Source organism: Spea bombifrons, chromosome 9 (assembly GCF_027358695.1).
Source record: "Spea bombifrons isolate aSpeBom1 chromosome 9, aSpeBom1.2.pri, whole genome shotgun sequence".
Classification (NCBI taxonomy): Eukaryota; Metazoa; Chordata; class Amphibia; order Anura; family Pelobatidae; genus Spea; species Spea bombifrons.
In genome coordinates, this window is record NC_071095.1 from 13,957,478 (window position 1) to 13,962,477 (window position 5,000).

The following is a 5,000-nucleotide window of genomic DNA, read 5'->3' on the forward strand; positions in this document are numbered from 1 at the left end:
AAGCCTACAACACCTGGTATTCCCAGGCGGTCTCCCATCCAGGTACTAACCAGGCCCAACCCTGCTTAGCTTCCGAGATCAGACGAGATCGGGCGCTTTCATGGTGGTATGGCCGCAGGTGTGAAAGTGTTTTATTTTACTTCTCTTATTCTGTTGCTGTTGCTGCTGCTGCTGCTGCTGCTGCTGCTTGTCATCAGACAGAAATAATTATAAGCCCTGGGACAGGACAGAGAAGGTGAGAAGGTTCAAATAAGGGTTTAAAGCTTTGATGATGAGCAAGAAACACATGGCAAAAAGCTCTCCCAGGACTGTGAGAAAAAAAAAAGCCTACAACACCTGGTATTCCCTGGCGGTCTCCCATCCAGGTACTAACCAGGCCCAACCCTGCTTAGCTTCCAAGATCAGACGAGATCGGGCGCTTTCAGGGTGGTATGGCCGCAGGTGTGAAAGTTTTTTATTTTACTTCTCTTATTCTGTTGCTGCTGCTGCTGCTGCTGCTGCTGCTGCTGCTGCTGCTGCTGCTGCTTGTCGTCAGACAGAAAGAATTATAAGCCCTGGGACAGGACAGAGAAGGTGAGAAGGTTCAAATAAGGGTTTAAAGCTTTGATGATGAGCAAGAAACACATGGCAAAAAGCTCTCCCCGGACTGTGAGAAAAAATTAAAAGCCTACAACACCTGGTATCCCCAGGCGGTCTCCCATCCAGGTACTAACCAGGCCCAACCCTGCTTAGCTTCCGAGATCAGACGAGATCGGGCGCTTTCAGGGTGGTATGGCCGCAGGTGTGAAAGTGTTTTATTTTACTTCTCTTATTCTGTTGCTGCTGCTGCTGCTGCTGCTGCTGCTTGTCATCAGACAGAAATAATTATAAGCCCTGGGACAGGACAGAGAAGGTGAGAAGGTTCAAATAAGGGTTTAAAGCTTTGATGATGAGCAAGAAACACATGGCAAAAAGCTCTCCCCGGACTGTGAGAAAAAATTAAAAGCCTACAACACCTGGTATCCCCAGGCGGTCTCCCATCCAGGTACTAACCAGGCCCAACCCTGCTTAGCTTCCGAGATCAGACGTGATCGGGCGCTTTCAGGGTGGTATGGCCGCAGGTGTGAAAGTTTTTTATTTTACTTCTCTTATTCTGTTGCTGCTGCTGCTGCTGCTGCTGCTGCTGCTGCTGCTTGTCGTCAGACAGAAAGAATTATAAGCCCTGGGACAGGACAGAGAAGGTGAGAAGGTTCAAATAAGGGTTTAAAGCTTTGATGATGAGCAAGAAACACATGGCAAAAAGCTCTCCCCGGACTGTGAGAAAAAATTAAAAGCCTACAACACCTGGTATTCCCAGGCGGTCCCCCATCCAGGTACTAACCAGGACCAACCCTGCTTAGCTTCCGAGATCAGACGAGATCAGGCGCTTTCAGGGTGGTATGGCCATAGGTGTGAAAGCGTTTTATTTTACTTCTCTTATTCTGTTGCTGCTGCTGCTGCTGCTGCTGCTGCTGCTGCTGCTGCTGCTGCTGCTGCTGCTGCTGCTGCTGCTGCTTGTCGTCGTCGTCAGACAGAAAGAATTATAAGCCCTGGGACAGGACAGAGAAGGTGAGAAGGTTCAAATAAGGGTTTAAAGCTTTGATGATGAGCAAGAAACACATGGCAAAAAGCTCTCCCCGGACTGTGAGAAAAAATTAAAAGCCTACAACACCTGGTATTCCCAGGCGGTCTCCCATCCAGGTACTAACCAGGCCCAAACCTGCTTAGCTTCCGAGATCAGACGAGATCGGGCGCTTTCAGGGTGGTATGGCCGCAGGTGTGAAAGTGTTTTATTTTACTTCTCTTATTCTGTTGCTGCTGCTGCTGCTGCTGCTGCTGCTGCTGCTGCTGCTGCAGCTTGTCGTCAGACAGAAAGAATTATAAGCCCTGGGACAGGACAGATAAGGTGAGAAGGCTCAAATAAGGGTTTAAAGCTTTGATGATGAGCAAGAAACACATGGCAAAAAGCTCTCCCCGGACTGTGAGAAAAAATTAAAAGCCTACAACACCTGGTATTCCCAGGCGGTCTCCCATCCAGGTACTAACCAGACCCAACCCTGCTTAGCTTCCGAGATCAGACGAGATCGGGCGCTTTCATGGTGGTATGGCCGCAGGTGTGAAAGTGTTTTATTTTACTTCTCTTATTCTGTTGCTGTTGCTGCTGCTGCTGCTGCTGCTGCTGCTGCTGCTTGTCGTCAGACAGAAAGAATTATAAGCCCTGGGACAGGACAGAGAAGGTGAGAAGGTTCAAATAAGGGTTTAAAGCTTTGATGATGAGCAAGAAACACATGGCAAAAAGCTCTCCCCGGACTGTGAGAAAAAATTAAAAGCCTACAACACCTGGTATTCCCAGGCGGTCTCCCATCCAGGTACTAACCAGGCCCAACCCTGCTTAGCTTCTGAGATCAGACGAGATCGGGCACTTTCAGGGTGGTATGGCTGCAGGTGTGAAAGTTTTTTATTGTACTTCTCTTATTCTGTTGCTGCTGCTGCTGCTGCTGCTGCTGCTGCTGCTGCTTGTCATCAGACAGAAATAATTATAAGCCCTGGGACAGGACAGAGAAGGTGAGAAGGTTCAAATAAGGGTTTAAAGCTTTGATGATGAGCAAGAAACACATGGCAAAAAGCTCTCCCCGGACTGTGAGAAAAGAAAAAGCCTACAACACCTGGTATTCCCAGGCGGTCTCCCATCCAGGTACTAACCAGGCCCAACCCTGCTTAGCTTCCGAGATCAGGCGCTTTCAGGGTGGTATGACCGCAGGTGTGAAAGTGTTTTATTTTACTTCTCTTATTCTGCTGCTGCTGCTGCTGCTGCTGCTGCTGCTGCTGCTGCTGCTGCTGCTGCTGCTGCTGCTGCTGCTGCTGCTGCTGCTGCTGCTGCTGCTGCTGCTGCTGCTGCTGCTGCTGCTGCTGCTGCTGCTGCTGCTGCTGCTGCTGCTTGTCATCAGACAGAAATAATTATAAGCCCTGGGACAGGACAGAGAAGGTGAGAAGGTTCAAATAAGGGTTTAAAGCTTTGATGATGAGCAAGAAACACATGGCAAAAAGCTCTCCCCGGACTGTGAGAAAAAATTAAAAGCCTACAACACCTGGTATTCCCAGGCGGTCTCCCATCCAGGTACTAACGAGGCCCAACCCTGCTTAGCTTCCGAGATCAGACGAGATCGGGCGCTTTCAGGGTGGTATGGCCGCAGGTGTGAAAGTGTTTTATTTTACTTCTCTTATTCTGTTGCTGCTGCTGCTGCTGCTGCTGCTGCTTGTCATCAGACAGAAATAATTATAAGCCCTGGGACAGGACAGAGAAGGTGAGAAGGTTCAAATAAGGGTTTAAAGCTTTGATAATGAGCAAGAAACACATGGCAAAAAGCTCTCCCCGGACTGTGAGAAAAGAAAAAGCCTACAACACCTGGTATTCCCAGGCGGTCTCCCATCCAGGTACTAACGAGGCCCAACCCTGCTTAGCTTCCGAGATCAGACGAGATCGGGCGCTTTCAGGGTGGTATGGCCGCAGGTGTGAAAGTTTTTTATTTTACTTCTCTTATTCTGTTGCTGCTGCTGCTGCTGCTGCTGCTGCTGCTGCTGCTGCTGCTGCTGCTGCTTGTCATCGTCAGACAGAAAGAATTATAAGCCCTGGGACAGGACAGAGAAGGTGAGAAGGTTCAAATAAGGGTTTAAAGCTTTGATGATGAGCAAGAAACACATGGCAAAAAGCTCTCCCCGGACTGTGAGAAAAAATTGAAAGCCTACAACACCTGGTATCCCCAGGCGGTCTCCCATCCAGGTACTAACCAGGCCCAACCCTGCTTAGCTTCCGAGATCAGACGAGATCAGGCACTTCCAGGGTGGTATGACCGCAGGTGTGAAAGTGTTTTATTTTACTTCTCTTATTCTGTTGCTGCTGCTGCTGCTGCTGCTGCTGCTTGTCATCAGACAGAAATAATTATAAGCCCTGGGACAGGAAAGAGAAGGTGAGAAGGTTCAAATAAGGGTTTAAAGCTTTGATGATGAGCAAGAAACACATGGCAAAAAGCTCTCCCCGGACTGTGAGAAAAAATTAAAAGCCTACAACACCTGGTATCCCCAGGCGGTCTCCCATCCAGGTACTAACCAGGCCCAACCCTGCTTAGCTTCCGAGATCAGACGTGATCGGGCGCTTTCAGGGTGGTATGGCCGCAGGTGGGAAAGTTTTTTATTTTACTTCTCTTATTCTGTTGCCGCTGCTGCTGCTGCTGCTGCTGCTGCTGCTGCTTGTCGTCATACAGAAAGAATTATAAGCCCTGGGACAGGACAGAGAAGGTGAGAAGGTCCAAATAAGGGTTTAAAGTTTTGATGATGAGCAAGAAACACATGGCAAAAAGCTCTCCCCGGACTGTGAGAAAAAATTAAAAGCCTACAACACCTGGTATTCCCAGGCGGTCTCCCATCCAGGTACTAACCAGGCCCAACCCTGCTTAGCTTCCGAGATCAGGCGCTTTCAGTGTGGTATGGCCGCAGGTGTGAAAGTGTTTTATTTTACTTCTCTTATTCTGTTGCTGCTGCTGCTGCTGTTGCTGTTGCTGCTGCTGTTGCTGTTGCTGCTGCTGTTGCTGCTGCTGTTGCTGTTGCTGCTGCTGTTGCTGTTGCTGCTGCTGTTGCTGCTGCTGCTGCTGCTGCTGCTGCTTGTCGTCAGACAGAAAGAATTATAAGCCCTGGGACAGGACAGAGAAGGTGAGAAGGTTCAAATAAGGGTTTAAAGCTTTGATGATGAGCAAGAAACACATGGCAAAAAGCTCTCCCCGGACTGTGAGAAAAAATTAAAAGCCTACAACACCTGGTATCCCCAGGCGGTCTCCCATCCAGGTACTAACCAGGCCCAACCCTGCTTAGCTTACGAGATCAGACGAGATCGGGCGCTTTCAGGGTGGTATGGCCGCAGGTGTGAAAGTTTTTTATTTTACTTCTCTTATTCTGTTGCTGCTGCTGCTGCTGCTGCTGCTGCTGCT

The 5,000-nt window shown here is 49.1% G+C and overlaps 13 non-coding genes and 2 pseudogenes across 13 annotated transcripts; all 15 read right to left on the reverse strand.

The window, feature by feature from the left end:
• Window position 1: 1 nt before the first annotated feature.
• LOC128463056 (5S ribosomal RNA) lies at window positions 2-120 on the reverse strand. The gene has a single exon (XR_008342971.1). It is a non-coding gene; the product is annotated as a 5S ribosomal RNA (ribosomal RNA).
• Window positions 121-324: 204 nt separating this feature from the next.
• Window positions 325-443, reverse strand: LOC128463911 (5S ribosomal RNA). The gene has a single exon (XR_008343778.1). It is a non-coding gene; the product is annotated as a 5S ribosomal RNA (ribosomal RNA).
• Window positions 444-664: 221 nt separating this feature from the next.
• Window positions 665-783, reverse strand: LOC128463498 (5S ribosomal RNA). Its single transcript, XR_008343390.1, has one exon. It is a non-coding gene; the product is annotated as a 5S ribosomal RNA (ribosomal RNA).
• Window positions 784-983: 200 nt separating this feature from the next.
• Window positions 984-1,102, reverse strand: LOC128463939 (5S ribosomal RNA). The gene has a single exon (XR_008343804.1). It is a non-coding gene; the product is annotated as a 5S ribosomal RNA (ribosomal RNA).
• A 209-nt stretch (window positions 1,103-1,311) lies between these two features.
• LOC128464191 (5S ribosomal RNA) lies at window positions 1,312-1,430 on the reverse strand. Its single transcript, XR_008344041.1, has one exon. It is a non-coding gene; the product is annotated as a 5S ribosomal RNA (ribosomal RNA).
• Window positions 1,431-1,678: 248 nt separating this feature from the next.
• Window positions 1,679-1,797, reverse strand: LOC128463523 (5S ribosomal RNA). Its single transcript, XR_008343414.1, has one exon. It is a non-coding gene; the product is annotated as a 5S ribosomal RNA (ribosomal RNA).
• A 218-nt stretch (window positions 1,798-2,015) lies between these two features.
• On the reverse strand, window positions 2,016-2,134 carry LOC128464307 (5S ribosomal RNA). Its single transcript, XR_008344150.1, has one exon. It is a non-coding gene; the product is annotated as a 5S ribosomal RNA (ribosomal RNA).
• Window positions 2,135-2,346: 212 nt separating this feature from the next.
• Window positions 2,347-2,465, reverse strand: LOC128464291 (5S ribosomal RNA). Its single transcript, XR_008344135.1, has one exon. It is a non-coding gene; the product is annotated as a 5S ribosomal RNA (ribosomal RNA).
• Window positions 2,466-2,672: 207 nt separating this feature from the next.
• LOC128466002 (uncharacterized) lies at window positions 2,673-2,781 on the reverse strand (annotated as a pseudogene).
• Window positions 2,782-3,095: 314 nt separating this feature from the next.
• LOC128464212 (5S ribosomal RNA) lies at window positions 3,096-3,214 on the reverse strand. Its single transcript, XR_008344061.1, has one exon. It is a non-coding gene; the product is annotated as a 5S ribosomal RNA (ribosomal RNA).
• Window positions 3,215-3,412: 198 nt separating this feature from the next.
• LOC128464213 (5S ribosomal RNA) lies at window positions 3,413-3,531 on the reverse strand. Its single transcript, XR_008344062.1, has one exon. It is a non-coding gene; the product is annotated as a 5S ribosomal RNA (ribosomal RNA).
• A 227-nt stretch (window positions 3,532-3,758) lies between these two features.
• LOC128465062 (5S ribosomal RNA) lies at window positions 3,759-3,877 on the reverse strand. Its single transcript, XR_008344860.1, has one exon. It is a non-coding gene; the product is annotated as a 5S ribosomal RNA (ribosomal RNA).
• A 200-nt stretch (window positions 3,878-4,077) lies between these two features.
• Window positions 4,078-4,196, reverse strand: LOC128463940 (5S ribosomal RNA). Its single transcript, XR_008343805.1, has one exon. It is a non-coding gene; the product is annotated as a 5S ribosomal RNA (ribosomal RNA).
• Window positions 4,197-4,405: 209 nt separating this feature from the next.
• Window positions 4,406-4,514, reverse strand: LOC128466281 (uncharacterized; annotated as a pseudogene).
• Window positions 4,515-4,816: 302 nt separating this feature from the next.
• On the reverse strand, window positions 4,817-4,935 carry LOC128464866 (5S ribosomal RNA). The gene has a single exon (XR_008344675.1). It is a non-coding gene; the product is annotated as a 5S ribosomal RNA (ribosomal RNA).
• Window positions 4,936-5,000: the final 65 nt, after the last annotated feature.